The sequence below is a fragment of the Tympanuchus pallidicinctus genome, unplaced genomic scaffold, assembly GCF_026119805.1.
Source record: "Tympanuchus pallidicinctus isolate F22 unplaced genomic scaffold, pur_lepc_1.0 scaffold13, whole genome shotgun sequence".
Classification (NCBI taxonomy): Eukaryota; Metazoa; Chordata; class Aves; order Galliformes; family Phasianidae; genus Tympanuchus; species Tympanuchus pallidicinctus.
This window is the reverse complement of record NW_026294648.1, coordinates 5,756,070-5,777,348: the sequence shown is the minus strand read 5'-3', so window position 1 is coordinate 5,777,348 and position 21,279 is coordinate 5,756,070. Positions and strand designations below refer to the sequence as shown.

General features: G+C 47.7%; 2 protein-coding genes and 1 long non-coding RNA gene across 6 annotated transcripts in view; 1 reads left to right on the top strand and 2 right to left on the bottom strand.

Annotated features, from left to right (window-relative positions):
* LOC128075848 (uncharacterized) overlaps positions 1-21,279 on the bottom strand; it is a 354,845-nt gene that overhangs the window by 104,317 nt on the left and 229,249 nt on the right. The window lies entirely within an intron of this gene.
* PAK3 (p21 (RAC1) activated kinase 3) overlaps positions 1-21,279 on the bottom strand; it is a 204,561-nt gene that overhangs the window by 100,960 nt on the left and 82,322 nt on the right. Inside the window, exon 1 of one of the 3 annotated variants that reach the window (XM_052672942.1) lies at positions 2,090-2,283. The exons of 1 other annotated variant lie outside the window; for it this stretch is intronic. The gene's annotated coding sequence lies outside the window, so the exon portion shown is untranslated. Of the gene's footprint in view, positions 1-2,089; positions 2,284-21,279 lie in introns of those variants that run through there. One more of the 3 variants, XM_052672946.1, reaches the window with a different exon arrangement.
* Positions 18,901-21,279, top strand: part of CHRDL1 (chordin like 1) — a 42,947-nt gene continuing 40,568 nt past the window's right edge. Inside the window, exons 1-2 of one of the 2 annotated variants that reach the window (XM_052672950.1) lie at positions 18,901-19,167; positions 19,814-19,902. The gene's annotated coding sequence lies outside the window, so the exon portion shown is untranslated. The remainder of the gene's footprint in view (positions 19,168-19,813; positions 19,903-21,279) is intronic. The other variant, XM_052672949.1, reaches the window with a different exon arrangement.

Sequence of the window (21,279 nt, the reverse complement as noted above, 5' to 3'; positions counted from 1 at the left end):
AGCTAAGATGCAAATAAAAACTCATGTCAGCTGAGGATTTTGGACTTAATGCCATTTTGCTGATGCAGATATATATTCAGATTTCCCTGGCCTCAGAGACTAAACCCAGTTTAAAAGAAAAATCTATATAATACCATTTGAACAACATCGCTGCTCTGGGGGCTTGTGGGAGCGGGAACTGGGCTGCTATCCTCGCTTTCAAAGCCCTGAATGAAAGTGTTGGAATTTACACGTCCACATTACGAGGACTCAGGAGTCACATTTCCCTACAGAGCCAGAACATCTGCTGCTCATGGCATGGGGACATGCCTACCCATGCCACACTGCTTCAGCATCGTGCTATCACCTACCTGACTACATTTCATATGCAGCTACCCCATACTGTGACACCTCCACAATGAGTAACACACCTCCTACCCGCAGAGGGAATGTTTATATGGTACACATGCCAGGCTCCCTGCTGACTGTAACCAGCTGCAGTGATGACTGCCTTTGCAAAACTCAGTTTACACAAGAGGTGCACACAGCTGTCAGACCTCACCGTGCTGTTAGGCACCTCACAGCAGTGGTTCTAATCACCTCACTTGCTTCGAGAAGGCTTTCCCCTCTGTCTGACCAAGAAGCACCTGCTATGTCCTGTCTCTGCCACAGACTGCAGTCACAGTGTGAGCAGGACGACTCTCAGAAGTTACTCAAAGGGAAGCAGAGCAAAAGAAAACTATTTCCCTTTCTCTGTGTATTCACAGATAAAAAGGTAACTGCGCGCTATGGCCCATTCTCAGAAGTCTCACAACCAGCCATGTGCCTACCATGCTGGTGGACCAAAGTCACTGCAGGCAGGATTCAGGAGCCTGATTCAGCTGCTTCAGAACAGGAACTTTTAAATTGTGTTCAGCACACCTTTAGACTTTATGGAAGGAAACGAGCAAGGCAACGGTCCTACTCAGTTATATCGCGCTCAGTTTGCGTTACCTCGCTGCTTCTTATTCCTCTTGTCCTGTTTTCAGAACTGAGCACGCTGTGCTGTATTTTTATTTCTGTAGACCATGCAGACTCAACAACTTGCACTTTCTCCTCCCTCTTGCAACTGGTTTCTGTGAAAGGGCAGGAGAGTAAGTGCTCCAGCACCACACGTGTGGCCAAGTTCAATTGGAAAGGAATGGGAAGTGTGGCCAAATGGCAGACCAGGGTCTGTGGTTTGTGGTGAATAGGTTTGTGGTGAACTCAAGCACGTCCCTTCCTTTACACGCTGCTAGACATCCATGTAATATTAAATGGAGCAAGCTTCTGGAAAGACCTCCAAAATAAAAGGCTCAGTGAGCAGTACATAGGCTTCAGACTCTGGAACTCAAGGTGCTCAGCTCTCCTAGATATCAAATCGTGTAAGGCAAATAAGGACAAATACAACGAGAATCAGTACCTTTACGATAGAGTGATACAATATATATGGCACAATAGTGCAGTTACTTCTTAAAAAGAGGCGGGGGGGAGGGGAAGCTGGGATGCGCTCCAGCGGCCAACAAGCCATCCTTGCCGGAGCTCCCAGCACCGGTAACCTCGTGCAACAAAGATTCCACCTGACGTCAGCGCAGTCCCGCTCGTCGGACGGCACGCAGTCTGACAAAGCGCCGGCGCTGCACCGGAAGGACGGCACCGAGGGCACGGGCGCACCGGATCCCAGCAGGGGGCTGCTGTAACTTTGCCTCCCAGTGAGGCAGCCGAACCGTCCCTGCGAGCCTTCAGCCCGGCGCCGAGCCGGCAGCGAGCCGCGTGCCGAGCGCCTCCAGACGCCGCGCGTCCCTCGCGTCCCTCGCGGCCGACCCGCGGCTCTCCCGCGCTCCCCGCGGCGCCTCGCTCGAGGCGGCTTCTCGGGCCCCCTGGCCGCACAGGGCGCGCGAGCTCCGGGCCGATCCGCCCCGCGGCCCGGCATAGCAGGGCCCGCGCGGCGCGAAGGCTCCGGGCCGGGAGAACGGGGCGCCGCCGCCCCTCCCGGCCGCGGCCCCGCAGAAGGCTCCGCAGCGGGGCGGGCCGCGGGCCGGGCCGTTCCCGCTGCCGGCCGGGTGCGCGGGGAACAAAGCGAAGGACAGACCTGTTCTCCGGCCTCTCCCGCGCCGGAGGCCGCGCCGCTCCTGCCGGCCGGCGGTGCTGCCCTCAGCGGCTCCGCATGGCTCTGCCCGCCGCCGCGCTTCCTCTCCCCCTCCTCCCTCCGTCTCCGGGGGAGACAAACGAGGGCCGGCGGGACCCTTCTATTCTGATTTATTCTAATATGTTCTGGGGGCTTGTGGTTCCTGCAAGCGGCGGAAGTGAAACCCGTCCTCGGCCCCCTCCTCCCTCCGTGCTGCGGTGGGTCCGGGGGCGGCGGGACCGGGGGCGGCTCCCCGTCGGCGCGGAGCCCCGGCGGCCCGAGCCGCGCCCTGCCCGACCCCGGTGCGGAGCCCGCGGAGGAGCCGACGAGAATGGGAGGACGCCTCCCCCGGGCCGCGGCGTGGCCGTGTCCGCGGGCACACCTGGCCGGGTGCTGTCGGAAGGGCGGCGGGAGGCGGCCGGGCACGAGCGTCCGGCGGCTCCGCAGTGACATCCCGCGGCACCGCTGCCCGCGGCCGGCCGAGCTCCTCTCAGCGGGGCCGACGTGGACGGGTGGGCCCGCGCACAGCTCGTCCGTCCTCGCCCGTGGATTCGGGGCACGAGGGCTGGAAAAGGTGCTCCTCAGTAGTGCAGAAGAAGCGCCCGAGAGGCGACGCAGATGTCCGGTAGACGACCAGGACGCCCGTCCCTTGGGTCCCAGGCGTCCTACAGCCACCTGCTCACAGCAGCGTGGTGGAACTCATGCTTTGTAAAATTCGAGCATTGCCCAGTGTGGGAAAAGGGAAATTTTGGTCAGTGATGCTGACACCTTGCCAGCTGGCATTGGGGTACTGCTGCTCTGGGCTCCTTGGCTCCATCTCTGTGCTTGGGTTAAACATTATGCTTAAACATTTACATTACATTAATGCTTAAACATTTTCTCCGTGTCCCACCAGCACAGGAGCAGCACATCTCACCTGTACCTGCCCCATAGCCTCAGGGCATCTGAGGTGCCCTCCTGCAGGTGGGACTGGACGTAAGGTTGTACCTCATCCTGAGGAGTGCACATCAGGGCACACTGACGCATGAATTTGTGTCTTGCAGCTTAATTACTGCAACTCCCTATGCTTTGAAATAAAGCACAGCTGGTGTAAAACACAGCAGATGTCTGCTTAGCAATGGAGATGAGCCTGATGCTTTGCTCACATTAGTTTCTTACTCAGAACTTTGGTTTTCTGACATTCAAAGCCTTTTGTAACCTTCCACAGCCAGCTCCCAGTGGAACACGGCAGCCAAAGGTGAAGGGGTAGGACCAGATAGAGAATTTGGCTTTTCCCAGGCAGTATTTCTCCACTATTGAACTGATTTTACCCCATGGGGATAGAAATAACCCCAATTCCATAGCATTCAGAAGTAAATGCAAAATTTCTCTCCTCAGCTTCATTTCTTCATGCAGAAACATGCAGGGAATGCCAGTCCAATAACCCCAAGCCATTTAAGCCAATCAAGCTTTTTCTCTTATGGGCTGGATTGAAAGCAAGACAGAGAAGGAAACAGCTTTTTTCTATTTTAAAACACTTGAGAGGCACACAAGTCCCACAGAGATGGGAGCCATCTAAATATATATAAAGACACAGCTAGATAAATGAATCCATCTGTTGTAATCTAGCAGTTTCAGAAAACCAATGAAAAAAATTGACAGTTTCATGAAAGCTCTGAAGTGCTATTGATACTTTCAAGTGTTTAAAATTCTTCTCAAATGTGTACAAGTGTAGGAAATCAACCATCCCCTATTCCTGAGATGAATGGAAAAGGAGCAAGACTGAGCATGAAACTGATGCAAACAGATCCACAATGTAATTAAAGCAAATTGCCATTAACAATCTAACACAGACTTCCCAAAATACATGCACATAATACATCAGCATACATGTGCACTGCCACCCTTCTTCAGTCCCAGAGATCTCAAAGCATGTCACAGATGTTGCTTAAGTGAAGACATGCAACACCTCCATGCCACCTCCATTCTTCGCACTGCAGACAGAGCAAAGGGACTTGCAGTCAGTTAGCAGGGAGTATGAAATGGCCAGAAAGGTGTAAGTGTCCAATCTGCACATATGCCTTGCTCTCGCTATTAGATAGCACTTCCAGGATGAGTCTGCTTGCAATTACAGAAAGCTGTTCTTTTAAAGACTGCACTGAGCACTCCACTGACAGCCTTGCAGGCAGAGGATGGCAAAGAAATAGTGTTTTGCTTCAACCCAACAAAGCAATGCCTTTTCTCACCTCTGTGCCTGAATGGTCACACGGCAGCTATGGAGCAGTGCTCATTAATGCACCACAAATTCACACCAGCTTTTGTTTGTTTCAGATGTTCATGTGTCAGTACAGTTAGGGGACAGGTATGGAGAACAGCCAAAGGTTCCCGCACATCAGGGAATCCAGCAAAACATTCAGCAGGAAAATCCGTGCAGGAGAGTCTCCCTGAGCAACCAGTGTACCTGCCACCAGCTCACAGGCATACTGCTGTGTTCTGAGAGCTGCCAGCTGTGTAAGCTGAGCCGATAAGTGGGAAAGCAATCATGCATTAGCCATTGAGCTGGTAAATCCCTGGAAGTGCTTCCCATGGAATGTGCAAGCAGGTTCTGCTTCCAGGAGCCTCAGTGTCTTCCCTTTATCACGGCCCATCTTAGTGTGATTCACGTCCAGTTCAGCTATGATCTTCCTCTGGGTAAATCTCTGTGCCCCGTTGCAACCAGAGTGTAAGAGTCTGAGGAACTGGCAGAACAGAGATTGGACAGGCTGAGTCCTGACCGTTCCTCAGCAAAAGCACAGAGATACCCACAGGCCTCAGGGAGCTACCAAACAACCCCAGCAACGTCATTAACTGAAAGAGCTGCTGTACTACTCTGTGTGCTCAGTTAATCTTCCCTGGGGAGAAGTACCCAAGAGCCAGTCCCCCTGCTACGCAGAGTCCTCACTAGGTATTACTGCAGATACTGGATACAAGGCTCCCTGGTGGCTGTGGGCATCATGGATGGCCATGAGCAAATAAACACAAGTCGAAGCTGCAGTGGTAGGTCACTTTTGGAAGTCATGTCTTGGTTACTATTTAAAGTACTCCTCTGTTTTCCTTTTGTTTCCTGTTCTTCTAGACATTGGTAAGTGATGTCTCACCTCCATTATCAGTATTTTAATAGTAATGTGCTGTCAGTGTGTATAAAAATTACATATTTCCCCCCATAAATGTTACAATATGAAAAAACAGTCTGCTGTTAATAAAACAGAGACAAATTCCCTCAGGAGGGGAATGCTCTTAAAAACCACAAGCTTGAAGTAAAAACCACTCTGCTGCATTTGAAGCAATTGCGAGAGAAAAATGAAGAAGACTGTTTCTCCTCAAAACTTGGCAATTTTTATATCATGCTACTGATATTCTTAATGAAAAATGGTGCTTTTATTCACTGCCACTTCTTTTACTTTGGCCAGTGCTGTAGCCAAACATCTGCTTGTTAAGTTAGCAGAGTAAGCTCATGGTTAGTAATGTACAAGTTTCCAAAGATCCCCACAGCCATTTCCAAAGAAAGTCCAGCTCTAAAGCTGTGTAAGGATGCACTTATGACTGGAGAAGACTATGACAAAGCATCCACGTGAATGTTCAAACCGGTTCAACTTCCCCCCTAAAAAGCCTCAGTGGATGATTCGAGATGAGTTTGCAGCTGAAGGCAGCTGAGTGCAAGATTTACACCGAGCACAGAAAAAGCCATCATGCCTGGAGAAAGTTGTGAGCACAGGAAATGAGGCTGAAAGCAGCGGTAAGGTGCAGACAGTGCACTGCTAAAAGGTTCTGTTTCTTTTTCTTCTCTCTTTAGAGAGAGGAAAATCAATCATGATTATTAGAGTTACACCTCCTGAGCCTGTTCCCGCTAACATTATGTGCATACATTCTCTATAGCAGAAAAAATCTTAGGAGGCAACCAAATACATCCCAGTACACTGAATCCTGTATATCCAGGATTAAGACAAATCCCCAAAAAGCTTGCTGTCCAAGCAGATAGAATCCAGGCACCCCGTCTCCCAGGCCCCATGCTCACACTAGCTCCACATGCAGTGCTAACATAACTCAGAACTGAGACTTTGGGACCTCCTGGGAGCAGGTATGAAAAGGGACCATGGTGTAGCCAAGCTCTAGCAGCATTTCCACCAAATGCCCTTCCTTTCCTATTGATGATGATCAGCTGTCGTACACCAGGGCTGAAAATACAACAGAAAACAGTGTATGGCAGAAATATAATTCTGAGATCTACAAGAAGTTACATGAACAGGCATGTAAATAGTCTTAATGTCCTCTAACATAAAGCAATTAGATCCATTAGAGTGAGGAGCAGAAAACAACTCTGCTAGCAGCAAGGACATCCACCACAACGCACATCATAAAATGATAAATAATTGTGGAACTGTTCTTGAGCAATACTTCCTTGCCACCACTAAGGGACAGTGTTTCCTACTTTAAAACTAAGGAGCAGCTCATCTACAAGTTCAATTTTAATTAGCAATGGCTAATGCCTCGTTTCAGTGCCTGAAGAGTTTCATTTTCTATGTTATGTTTGTTTAATAAGTTACTTTTTCAAGACAGTGAACAAATAACAGGCCCATTTATCATGCTTTCACTACTACCAGCAGGCTACATCAATAAATGAAACAAGTGTATTAGTCAAAATAATTCCTCCTATAAGGAATTCCTCTCCTATTCCTATGCCTCTCCTATAAGGAGGAATTATAAAATTATAAGCCTAAGAGAATGGCTAGTCTAAGATAACTGGTTTACAGTCCGATTTTAATCAAAAGGCATAAAAGGCTTTGCGAAACATATCATTTTGTTTCATTTTTTAATTTTCATTATTTGTGTCTGTGAAAATCTAAAGCTGCCCTCACCTGTATTAGTAATTCAAACAGCAGTAACCCTGTGCACCAGTGCTCTTTGATAGGTAGTGATCCTGCTTCCATTTATAGCAGAGACATTTCTGCCGTTGCCTTTACTCAGAGCAAAGATTGTCTGCTTTTTTCAGAGACAAAACTTTGCTACTGGTTCCTTTCCTTCAGGCATATCTTGTGTTCTGGAGAACAATCTGTGCAACTTGACAGACTCCACCAGGTAACTTCTGAACTTGTGTTTCTGAAAAGTACTGCTGAAGTCCTGCCTCCACCAGAAGGAAATACATTTACTATCAGGCTGTGGCTGACTGGGAGGAAGTGAAGGTTTTATAGGAGGATACAGCAGAGGTGCCTGGTTTCCCCTCCTTTCACACTCATACAACTGAGAAAAATCCACGCAGCAGTGGTTAATGACAACATATGACTGTATCCAGCCTGCTGCTGTACAATTTCAAGACCATATTCCAACATCTTGTCTGGAGCCTCATTCAAAGACAATCAAATATGATGGCTAGAAGATCACGAGCTTATACTGTATCCATACTGCCAAAATTCAGCCTCCTTGAGGTCTCTTCTGTGAGAGAAAGCACAAGACACATCACCCCCAATTAATACAGAGTAACTGAAAAGTTAAAAAGAAACAAACTACAACACGTCAAGAGTCCCATGAAGAGGGGGATGTCTAGACTCAGTACTCCAATGTACAATATGTCTAATCTTATCTACACAGATAATCCAGTGCAATTAGCCCTCACTGGTGCTAGCAAGAGGCAATGATACAGCCAAGAGGCAGATATTTTTACTACCCACCATCTAACCCTGCCCTGTAATTAACTGCAGAGCCCCTCAGCTTTCTGTCTGATTGGCTGCTTCAACTAATGAGAGGCTCCAGACTCAGGCAGCACGAAGTCTGAATTACCTGCCACTCATGGAGCAGCCTTTGTGGCCGCATGCAGCAAAGCACAGGTGCGGAACTGAGCTGGAGAAAGGACACAAAGAGGAAAGGGGGGCCCACATACAAACCATGCTCAGCTCCTCTGGCTTCACTCACACACATTGAGTGCTTTGGATGGTTACGCACGTAGGAGCAAAACCCAGCAGTTCCTGTATGGCCATTACCCAAGATATAAAATGTTTGACTTTTTAATTAAGATCTACAATATCGATGTCACAAAATGAGTCTGAAATTACAAGAGCAGGATCTGATCTGATTGTAAAAAGCTCAGCTATTCAATTGAAGGCCAATGCTCGGTCATAACCAGAGAAAAGTTAGGGTCAGGAGTCCAAGTTCAGGAGTGGAGAAAATAAGGAGCTGAAGGAAACATTATATCCTCCAATAATCCTTGCAGGAGATATGATTTCAGCATGAAAGGATGCTGTCTAGCTTTAAAGTTTCCAAGCAGAAATCATTCTACTATAACTCCACTGAGATAAAAGCAGACATGTGATCTAGTAATACTGGCCTCTTTGACTGGTGTTTTTATTGGTGCTGCCCTCCATCTTAAAGAAAACAAACACTCCGCTTTTAATATTGAGGATAATTCCAACAGGTCTATTTTAGAGAACCCTTCTGTGCTAATCCATTCCTTGTAATGCAGTTACCCTTGTGTAGCTTTGGAAGGTGGCCTGTAAAAGAAAAGCAAACGGTAGATTGGTTCTTTTTAGAACTTTTCCTCAGCTGGGGGGAAATATTGCTTGTTGGTTGTTTTGTTTTAATACCGCCTCCTTCTCCCTTCTCTTTTAAAAGCTCAAGGTAGAAGAATAAATAGTGCTGTATAGAGCTCACATGTGGTTGTCCCATTTAACAGGAAGGAGGACATTTGCATCCTCCTGAGACCTGAAATACCTAAAGGAATGCAAAAGTACAAGAAGGAGCACATTGAGTGGGTAGAAACATCGCTCTGCTGGTAGGACACCAAGATGAAACTCAGGAGACAGGATCTACAGTAGTTCTCCTCTAAGCCTGATGGGTAACTGCACACAGAGCATTTCTTATTATTGTGTCTCAGCTTCTTCATTTTTTAAGAAGATAACATGAAATGTAGACAAATTTCCACATTCCTTGAGATAAGTGCAGAATAAGAGCAGGTGTCACAGCCAGCCACAAACTCACCAGGTGAGCTGAGGGATGGTTTCTCCATTAGCAATGTCCCCTGTAGCCCAAAGGGACACACACGTTTTGGCAGTGCAACACGTAGCACTGAGCTGCTGCAGCTCCCACTCACTTCTCCCTCTTCATAATGTGGCTGGATGCTACACCAGCAAATAATTGTTTTGTTCTCACATTACTGCCATACACCAATGTTCTTGTACTTACATCATGCAATCAGATATTTTTAAATATTCCTTAAGCAAGTTCTGTCAGCTTGTCAAAAACCATGGCACCGAGGAACCAAAAAGCGATCAATTGCTGACATTAATGACTTCAAGTAAAATGAAGAAAAATTCTTCCTACCCATTAACACAAGCCACAAAGTTGGAATGTAAAACCTCTCATGACTGATCATCAGAAAAATACTGGTAACTTCTGAATGCACAGAGGATGAAGCTCTTTGGAGACAGAATCAGCAGGTAACTCTTCCCTCAACAAAGTGAGATGAACACACTGATTGATGAGTCATGTTTGGTATTGATACAGTTCAGCTAAGAGTTTAAGTTACTGAGTGTTATGCAATAATAACAAAGAAAGAAGGGAACAAGGACTGGCTCCAGTGTCAACAGAAAGACGAGGTGTGTTTGCTGAGACAGAAGTTGGAAACACTGTCTTTCTGTGGTGCATGTTCTTCAGCTGCTTATAGCAACAGACATCATTTGTATCAGTTCTCACTGATAAATATTTGGATCAGTTGGAGTGCAAGAAGAGATGCTGTCGCCTCAATCATTTCTGCAGCCAGAATAGGTCAAGTGCAACTTTGCGCCATTAGTAACACCAGGCTTCCAGTTTTACATGGTGGAGTCCTTATATACAGCCTGAGGACAGTTTTACACTGTGCATCTGCCCATCCCAATAGAAATTTGGGGAGAAGGCAAGAATTAACAAATTAAAACGTTCAGGAAACCATCTCCTCTATGGTTTAACAGTACCACCGCTGCTGCCCTAAACCATCTCCTCCTACAGGAGAGAGATACTGGCTGGTAATTAGCCAGACATCAAAACCTTCCTACGGAACTCCTCCTCCTGAGAGGCACACAGATCAGAAGAGGAAAGGCTGTCTAAACACAGCGAGTCTCCTCTCCCTTGCTGGGTTATTTTCTTTGTCCCTAGGGGAGCTCCAGCCAGGGGAAACTCCAGCCTGAACAGAAGGTGGCTTGGTTTCCTCCCTGTTTTCATAGCAAGAACAAGCTACGGAGGCACCCTTTCGATGATGTCCAACTCCAGAGAACTCAAATTCTCTGCATCTTAAACTTTGCTTCTGCATTCACTGCGATTTTATTTAGCTTCTGCATTTCTAACCCGCCTGGCACACCAGTACTCTGACCGAAAAGGTACTGATGTCAAACCAAAAAGTAAAAGACATTTCATGAGTCAATTCTGTGCTCACTGCAAGGAAACGTCAAAATCCCACACCAGTACTGTTTACATTCAACAAGTCAGAGTTGCAACAGCAGTAGTCATTACAGACTGAGACTGGTTTTGCTAGCATTAAGGGAGACACAGACCCAAAGGAATACAGGTTTCACCTTGTAGGAGCTCAGCTCCAATGGACGGTTGCTGAACTCATCTACTACACTTCAGATACAATGCCTGAAGGTACAGGGAAATTGTGTGCATCAGCATTAAATATGTCAGAACTAGATTACGTTTGGATGCATGCTGGCAGAGTATTTGCAATAGATTTAGAATAGTTGGGAGTTGGCCACAACCATATAATATTCCTGAAGTTGGATAAATTTAGCAGCAGTAAATTAGGGAACTTCAACAACTTCAAAGCACTACCCAAAACTTGGGCCAAAATGACGCACTGGCACTCAGATGCTCTGGAAGTGCTTTTTCCCTTTTACCAAACACTGTTGATCAGATAAGAGATGGGCTGTGGACCACAGGAACAGGGATGCTGTTGCTAGAGAAGGCTGGGCTTTGGGAAAGAGACTTTGTGTCTCTGAACTGTGATCAAAACCTAAAATACTTGCAGTTCTGTGTAAGGGGCAAAGGAGATGGGCTGCGGGGGCATCGGCACATCTCAGATGAAGAGCTCTCTGGGCAGTGGGTGTTGCTCAGAGCAGACCTGTGCTGCACTCCTCACCTCAGGGGGTTCCTCACTGGCTGGGGGCAATGCCCCCAAACGACGACCCATCTCGCTGCCTGGCCCACTGGAATGAGGGGAGTGATCTCCTAAAGCCACCAGATTGCGCGTGAGCCTCCGCAGGGGAGGCACAGCCTTGCACGGACCCTTCCCTCTGCTGCAGGATGATTCAACATGCTATTTAAAAGCTTCTCCTCATCTCTTAGAAGTGCAGGGGGGGAGGATCTGTCTGATTGTATCTGTGACCCTGGCAACTCTTCACAAGCAGAGACAGCTGAGTCACTAATATTTAGAAAAATAACATAATTGACTGTATTCAGCCCTGTGGAGGACCCCTGCTGGGTATTCACAGTTAAACATTAGCAACTCGGTCATTTCTGGCAGCCTTTGTGAAGGGTTGCCAGGGCTGTAGATTCAATTAGATGACCTCCGACAAACCTATTTCCACTGCAAATATCTTTGAAAAAATATATTAGATCCCCAATAAATACAGTGAAATTGGAGGAGACAGCCCTTCCTACCTCATTGGATGTCCCAAATCACCCTACAGACCCAGCGAGATGTCTTGCCTGGATGTCATGCATGCACGGGCTCTATTATCACCACTGCCTAATGTGATTTAGCCCTGTCTGTGGATTGCACTCTTTAAATCTGAGAATGTGACAGTGTCACAGTTGGATGCAGATTAGGATATAAAATGATGTTGAAAAGCTAAAAACATTTGCATGTATTTCTCTTTTCCTTTTCACTGGGTAGGAGTAACAGGTTTTTTACTACTATTTTTTTATCCTCAGACAGCTTTTTTCCATTACTAGTCCTTGAATTATTTTGATGTAAGAAGCATTAAGACGAATTGCTAGACCCAGTGTTTTGTATTATCCATTATAATACACTGCAGCAGTGCATTACATTGAGTCGTAATATTTACTTTCTTCTCATAAAATCTATACTAAAAGTGATTAATGTACCAGTGAGGAAAACAGAAACGAGAATTTAAAATCCTGGTTTACATATAGGCTTTTATGACAAGCCCTGCAGTAAAACACCTTATGTGGACACTGTTTGTTAACGCTATCACAATGAAATCAGCTAACACCTTAATTACACCTTGTAACAGCTTCTTACAGTGTGTAAGACATTCCTAACTCAGCTTTTAGACATCCCAACTGCAAAAGCTCCTCACTGTCCCCTCAGCCTATAGGACTTCATTTCAGGCAACATATTCTGCCCGGTAAATCAGTGCTCAGCTCAACCATTCTGTTTGCTTGGGTTTTGTATCTTAAACAGTTCCAAACAACCACCAAACCCTCGCTTTTCTCATACATGTCAACATTTGGAGGAAAATAAAGAAACGGAGCAGTGCTGGTTGCTCCCACGCCCCTCCAGAGAGAAGCTTAACAAAGCAACGTTTTAAAGTAATGCATCCTATTGTGAGGGTTAGAGTAAGATACGAATCCTACACCAGAAAATTATAAGTGGACAAAAGCTATTATGAAATGATAATCTAGAGAGCCACAGACACATTATCTCAAATGGCATTGTAGTTATTCTTGGTGCACGGTGCAAAATAAGTGTAGTTAGAGAGAGGAAACTTTTCTTTACATATAGTGTAAGTTGGGATATGGAACAGAGACACTGCATGGAGTTCAGTCCTGATTTTTTTTTCCTTCTGAATGTTCCCTGCTGAGCAGTGCCACAATTAATCAGGCTTTCTAGGTTTTAGTTAATTGCTGGACCCCAATAAATTGGTTTGTACTGGCACTGGTCCAGGTCTGATAATTTCACAACCTTGGAAACTGCTGCATGTTCACACAAGAACTGTGCAAGTGGGAAGCTGGGATAAAAAGAATAAAAGAAACTCTTGTTCTGCGAGGTTCCAGTAATACTTACAAAGCCAGCCCACTAGCAACAGCGTCTTCACTGTTTGTTTATTTTCTCCATGTGTTTTATACTGATATATATTTTTTTTTCTTAACAATTAAGGGAAATCCCCTCTTTTCCTTGTTTGAAACTTCCACAGATAATTGTTCTCAAAGAGCTATTTCCAATTTCAGCAGTATCCTCGTGGAAATTTCCACTCTGCCCATCCTCTGCTGAAAACTCGTTGTGGCTTTTTGTGGAAGCTCAGCTGTTTTTTCCCTCTTTCTGCAGCTTCCTTTGTGAAGAAGAATCACCAGAAGAAAGGCTCAACACGGGCTGGCTGACCTAGACAGGAGAGGAGCAGCCCCGTGCTCTGGGTCCCACAGTCCCCTCGTGGTCGGTCGGGTGCTGCGGAGGACATCAGGGCTGTGCCACAGTGCGCAGGTGGAACCAGGCAGCCCTCTGTCATGGGTTGGTGCCAGCCTGATGCACCAGGGCCTGTTAGGAGTAAGCACATGGTGCTGTTATCAAAGGGAACGGCAGCTTCACAGCCATCAGTTCATTTTACAGTCGGGCTCAAGGACTTTACGTCCCCAAGTCTCACTGGTAGCCATGGGATTTGTGAAGGCTCAGCCTCCGGCAGGCGCTGGCTCCATGCTGGCACACGTTTGACTTTGTTCCCCCCAGAGAAGGCTCATTTGGCAAATTCAGTTTCACTAATGGGTTTCAAAAGCACTCACACCAGCGAGTTTCTGAGGAACAGAATTACATAATAGCTGAGGTGTTCAGCAACCTCACTGTTATTGTCTTTGGCTCACCGAGGCGAGATTAGCAGTGCTAATCACAGTTCTGTAAAAGTATTTTTGAATTGCGAATGGAGCTTCATTCAGTCAGCCTGGACTCCTTCTGCCATGCCTTGGAAAACGACTGAACAGAGCTTCTCTGGTGGATCCCAGCTGTGGAGAAACGCATCAGCAAGTGGATTTTTACCATGGTATGGACAGTCTGTAGGACTTCTTACTGCTTCTCTCGTACACAGCCAGGTCCTCAGCAAGCACAAATCACTGTGATTCCTTCCAACTCCTGCACACATCTGGGTGAGATCCCTCAGTGATCCCCATGGCAGGGGAGAACATCAGCTCTTCTGTGTGAACGACACTGCTTGCTGCTGTTCTTAAGAATGCAAGGCTCTGAGAAAACAATCCAGGTGAAGCTCCTCCCTGAACTCTGAAGCCATCACTGATAAGGATGCTGGATGCTCCTTTGTGCCTACTGACTGCAGTCACCAGACAGCACTGCACTGTGGTAGAAGCCAGGAACTGTGCGTTGTGCAGGCTTCCTCCCAGATGTGCTGTCTGTGCAGGAGTTAGGGATGAGCATTTGGAATGAAGATATCTTTGATTTTTGATAACTTTACCAAAGCATCTCTCTTTGTTTGCTGACATACGTGGCATCGGCTGGTGATGAGATCTGTTTTCAACAGCTTTATCACTGTTGTGTCTCCAACACCCATTACAAGACCAAGTAATGCAAAAGAAATTAATCAATACCCTTAATGCTAAAAAATAAACTTTGAAAATCTGTCACGATTCAAATTTTCTTAATTAAGTAAAGAAATAAATAAATAAGAAGTAATTCAATTGGCTAAGCACAGAAAGGGGATAAATCAGAAGCCAATGATTTCTGCCAGAGATTACTGTGCACAACTGACAGCAACATGTATCTGATTAAGAATTTCCCAACTGGACATTTCAAGACAGGACAGACACGAATGCACTCTGGGAATGTCACTGAGATCAGCCCTCTCACAATTTCATGTATGCCAGTTCCTTGGGCTCACTTGAAAGGTTGACTGAAAATTGCTTGTACAAATCATGGTGATAACACTGTATACGTTTTTATTACTATTTCTCTGTCAGTAAACCACTGAGTATGGATGTTGTGACACACTGTGGTGAAGGATGCTTTCTGTATAGCTCATAAAGATACAAATCCTGGTCCTGCTGACTTTCTTTAATGTTAAAGGTATGAGAAAGATTTGTGGGATCAGCGCTGTATACACTGCTGTGGTGATAGAAATAAATATCTAGATTAGATTAATTAGATTGATTAGAGACAGCTGCAGATGAGCACAGTGAGATCAATGCAAAATCCAGTGGTGTTCTCAACACCTCACCTCACGAAGCATTACCTGCTCTAGGACAGACTGAAACATGGACAATTCAGGTCCCCTGCATTTTCATGTCTGTTAACTCTTATGACTGTGTTCACTTATGTATTTGGAAGTGGCATTCAGGAATATATAATGTAGTTGCATTTTTTTGATACAACAATGGAAGACTTTGAGCTGCTCTTCAGTTTCAGATGAATCAGCTTGCATAAAGGTGAGGAAGAACTGGGCCTCGATTTGACTTTTTATGTAATGTTGCTGTTGTTTTTAGCCAGCCATACCCAAGCATTTCCGACTTACCAAATCCATCTGACTCTCTGCTAAATAATTAATTTCCAGTGTTTGAGGACTGAAACCCCACCACAGATGAAGTCAGTGCTACAGGATGAGCAGGAGGGTGGAGAATGCTCATGACCATCCTATGCCATAATCACTAAATCATGCACATCTGAAGCCCTTTTTGTTTAATAGCGTATGCAAAGACTGCTTGATGAACATCCAGATTGTATTCCCAGTATGACAGTTGCAGGGCTGATCCAAACCACAAAAAGTAATTTAGAGATCATTATAAAATCCTGGGAAGAATATTTAGCATTTTAAGATACATTTTCCAAAGGGCTTAGCAGAACACAAAAATGCAGAAATTCATTAAGTTTAAGAACTTCCTTCCACGCTTTTTCAAAATTGAAAAGCTGACCAAAAACATTTTTTTCTTGAAAGGAATGAAAAAAAAGAAAAAAGACAGGGAGGTAAATGGCAGTAGTGTCACGTGCCTGCCATCTCTCCAAACTCCATATCTAATCCAATTAGGAGAGTTTTACATGGTGTATAAACATGTTAGCATTGGCATGAATCTTTTATCTTGTTTTTTTTTCCCCCCTCACAAGAGCTGAGGAGTAACAGTAGGGTAACTGCATAACTGCATGCCGTGTTTGGCCGCTGTGAGGCACAGCACAAGGAGATGCACTTCCACTCTCAGTGTCACAGCTTGTTAGCTGCATAAGGTCTGTTATCTCAAACAAGAGTTGCGTGGCTACATTTCTGTGCTCTTAAGAGTTTAGGTACCCTCAAACTTCTAATGCCCACTGCTGGGAGCCAATTTTTCCTTTCCAGACAGCAGGACACAGAGCACATTGAAACAGTGAGCTCTGCCTGAGAACGTGATGGGTAAGAGACACATCTCCAGCTTCTCTGGAGCTCTGTGTCACACGTGTGCAACAGAACTAAGCTTCAGTCACAGCCCAGCACTGAGCAAGAGCACATGGAGAGGTGGTTCCTCAGTCACAACAGCAATGCAGCCTACAGGGGAGATTCCCTAACTCAGGGCCGCATCAGCTGCAACGTCAGGCAAAGCACAGCAGGATGTGATGAGACGCAGACAGGACTACATTTAATCGTACCTGCTCCTCAGTGGCACTCGGGCAGAGCTGGGAAAAGAAGGGCTCAGGCATGTGCGCAGCACTGCCCATACGTGATGTTGTGGAACACTCAGTGAGCTCAGCAGGGGTTGCTCACCATCAGCCCACCTGCAAACGTCTCATTCACACGCAATGTCCAGAATGTGTCACTCTGCCCTTTGCACCACCAACCGTAACTCTTGCTGTGCCTCTGTACCCTGTATGGCTAAATCCAGCAGCAGCCTTTCTGCACAGTTAAACACGCACAGCCCTGGATAAGCAGCAGGAGCAGGAGTAAGGCTGGGGCATGCTGCCAATGTCCAGGTTCCCACCACGTTGCCCTATGAGTACCAAGCCCACACTCCAGGGAAAAGCCCTTTCAGCCAATTCGCTCCAACCTAGATCTGCCAAAAGGTGGGAGAAGGGCCTCCTGTGGTCTATTTCTGTGTTCACCAAAGGTCTCACACCTGAATCAATATCTCCATAGACTGCCAGAAAGTACCATCTCCTGCAGCAGCCTCGCAGCATGCAGAGTGAAGTGTTGGCATCTTAACACAGCTCTCTCAAGGCACACTTCAGGCCAAATAAGGAATTTCTCTTCAAAGAATCTCTCTGCAAAAGAATTCGGGTCACAGTCCATAGAAAACATTTAATTTCTCATTACTCCTATACCGACTACGCATGAAGGACTTTTGCTGTTCTTACCACATACACTGGGCATTGTATCGGCACAGAGGAGCAATGCACACGAAGGGCAGCAGCCAAAGCACATGTGACAGGTTGGTGCGGGGCAGGTGGGCTGTTTGGGGATGTCCATGTAGAAAGCTGAGCTCTGTCCTAACACAAAGCTACCCCCCGCTGAGGTCACACCGATGCTATGAAACCAAACGCTTCAGCCTGAATGGTGATACAGGATGATGTACAAGGATGATGACATCCTGCTCACAAAGATCTGCAGTCTCTTTTCTAGACAGATTTACATATTGTGTATGTGGTTTTCTGCTTCTAAAGTTACTGCAAGTTCACAGTTCAGAAGGACGTGTGCATACCTGTACCTGCCCCCAAGTGTGCCTGTACCTCTGCATGGCCAGAGCTCACACTGCTCTGTCAGTCCTGCCTGCCAGTGCCAATGACAAGCTTGTTTCCAACTCAGCGTCCTTTTCTTTTTCCCATTTGCCCATTCCTGTGTCGTGTGATGGCTCCCCCAAAGCCATCAGCTTGTGGCAGAGGCCACCACTTTCAGGTCTAAGAGCTTTAAGTGTTCCTTTTATTTCTTATAAACATGGATTGTGCCTGTGCGTAGCAGGGCAAAGAGTGGCACAGCAGCACAGACTTAAGCGCAGTGTTTTCAAAAAGCTCAACTCCAGAACGCAACTTCTTTTTCTTTCTCTTGGGATTCAAAAGCTACAAAGTTGTTTTTCCCTAACGCGCAGTGCTGGTAACTCACGGCGTGGCACCAGAAACCTCTCCGCAAGCCATCCGCCGCGCTCGCACTGCTGCTCCCCGCGCTGTACTTTCAGGATTTCGCCTAGCCCAGCTAACTTGAGACAGATGGAAGTTCCGCTCAGCGTTCGGCCCCCGGGAAGGCAGCGACGCGCCCGGAGGTGCGCTGTGACCTGGAGCCGCGCTCCGCGAGCAGCGCTCCCAAAGCGGGGGAAATGGGCTGACATTTGTTTCTGCGCATGATGTCTTTTCATACCTCACCCTTTTTCTCAGATCATTTGTCAAGGGTTCGCTGATCTCTTCTTATTAGTTACAGGGGCTACAACGAGACGGAACAAGAATGTTTGACCGAGCATATAATGTCATGAGTCACGGGTTTAATTTGGTCCCACCAGAATCTCCGTGTGACCCCAAAAACTTCTAACGCAGCGCGGGGGCAATCAGCAGAGGCTGCCGGCCAAACGCCGCGGACGGCGCTTCCCGGAGAGCCGCGGGGTGGCGGACCGGGGGGGGCGCGGGGCGCCGCGGGGGCGGGCGCGGTTCTCGCCCCGCCGAGCGCTGCCCCCGGCACGAAGCAAACTCCACCCCGGGCCGGGGCCGGGCGGCAGGAGCGGGGCGCGGGAGAGGAGGGGGCCGGGGCGGGAGGCGGACCGCCGGGCCGACGGCCGCACTCCGCCTCCGCCGCCGCAGTGCCGCAGGGGCCGCGCGGCAGGACCGGCCGCCGAGCATCCTCGGTCCTCGGGTGGCGGCAGGTGTCCCGGGGCGGCCCGGGGCCTCGCGGAGCGCCCGCCCCGCAGGGGTCCGGGGGAGGATCGGCGGAGCGCCGCCGCTTCGCCCCGCGCTCGACGGGGCCGGGGGCCGCCGGTGGCCGTCGGTCCCCAGCTCGTCCGCGCCGCCGCGAGAGAGAAGGGAAGAGACGAGAGCCCGGCTGAGCGGCGGGAGATTATGGCGACGTGAGCGGCGGAGCAGACCCCGACCCGAGTCCCCTCGCCCCGGCGCAGTGCAGAGGTTCCCCCGGCGCCGCCGCGGCTCGGAGCGGCCTCCGGCTCCCCAGGTTCGTGAGCCGCTCTCTCCTCGCGGGTAAGGCGCGGTGATGCCGTCGGAGCGCGGCTCGCCCCGGCTCGCCCCGCCGTCCCGCTCCCGGGAACTCCGTGCCGGGAGCCGCCGCCCGCAGCCTCCCCGGCGCGTCCCCGCCGGCCCTGAGACCCGCGCGCTGTCCGAGCCCCGCCGGCCGGGATCTGCGGCTCGGAGCCCCGCGGTCCGAAATCCTCGACGGGGCCGGCCGGAGAGCCGCGAGGCCGAGGCTGCAGGAGCGGAGCGGGCGCCCGCGGTGCGTGCCCGCTGCTGGACGGCCGCCGCTCCCGCTCCTGCCCGGCGCGGGGTGCGCGACGCCGGCGCTGCTGGGGCCGAGCGGTACGGAGCCCGAGCCTCGCTTCGGTGCAGCGAGAAGGAGATCGCTTTGCTCGTTTCTGCTAAGCGAAGCACACCAATAATTAACAGGTTAATCCTAACTGATTATTTAAATCTAGGAATATTTTTAGGACGTTGCCCTTTGGGGAAATAAAGGGAGTGTGCTAATAGTGAAAAGTATGTGTTTATATTTGGAGTAACAACAATGCAGAAATTAAAGAGAATTAAGGAAGACATCAAAAGTCCCCATCCCATCCCAGTTATTAACTCCTCCATTTCACCGCATGCAGCCTTTCTGAGCGCGAGCAGCCGAGGTGCGGCATTGAAACGGACGGCTCCTTGAGCCCCTTCTAGCCGAGGCGGCCCCGCTGGCCGACAGGTAAAGCCCGCACAAAGGATGATTGTGCTCCCTCTATAAATACGGTTTGCTCAGGCACCCCCCGAGAGGGCCGGAGCATTCAGCGCTGCCCTTTCTGCCGGTCCCAAGGATGTGCTGCTGCTGTGCTCCATGCATGCATGCTGCCCCGGGACTCAGCTGCGAGGTTTTCATTTTAAACAAGTTGTTAGAAGTTTGTTTGGCCTCGAAATGCCCTGTGTGATTTGAAGACGTTGAAAGGAAAAAATGACTTACATCTTTCTTGTGAAATTGGAATATTATTCTCAGCTTCCAAAATAAATGGAAAGTTTTATTTTCTTACTGCCATAGGGAGTGTGCTTTTAAAAAGGCATTATGGTTTTGAATGTTTTCAGATGCAATTTGCATTATTTTGAATGAGCCCCTTGAATAGAGACAGAGTTCGCTAAATAGTGACATGTGTTAAGGAAGATGTCCTCTCTGCTGGGGCTTTGGGACTGTGCAGAGAACCCCTAAACAGCTGTGATAGGAGCAGGTAATTCTCTTTCTTTGTTGAAAGATCACACCAGCAGTTTTAATAGGAAGGTTTTCTTTTTAAGCGGCTGACACATTGAGTGACTTCCTCATAGATCATCTCTGAATTTACTTAATTTCTCTATGCTATCCACCCCTTAATTTTGAATAAACATATATGAATTACTACTTCTGCTCTGGTTATCTGTCAACTAAACCAAATTTGTGTGCCGTTCTGTTATTTACATGAAATCTGAAGAGGTCAAATCAGTTTACAGAGCACGTTGGTTGTTTTTCCAGTGGTGGATCTTTTTGTCAAACTTTTATAAAACTGTGAAGCCACTTCCAAGACTCTTGAAATCAAACCCAAATCTTTCAGCACTGTAAGTTATGGACAAGTGTACTCCATGCAGTGAACTCTGACGAGCAGTAATGTATCTACAGATCTCTTAATTTAGGATCTTAAGTTGGCTATCAAAAAGAAATGGTACTTAATTATTTTTCCCTGTTTTTTTTTTCTTTATTATAAAATAATCTTTTCAAAGGAAAAAAAAAAAAAAAAAAAAAAAAAAAAGATAAAGATAAACAGAATGGAGCTTGCAGTGAGTACAATACTATCTCTGCACCTCTCAGAGAATACCTTAAGCTTTGCTCTATGTGCAAGGGTTTGATAGCTAAGATCTATTAGAATGAAGGTGGCAGTGTACTTTCAGATTTCAAGGCAACAAAAGGGTTAACTCTAGAAAAATTAATTGTACCCAATCCCAGAACAATAGTAGCTGGGAGATGGGAGGAGGGGTGAATCACACAGTTGGGGGAGAGCCTGCTAGATTGCATGAGGAGGACTCTTGTTGCCTGCAGCCTGGCCAGCACTTCTCCCTACACATG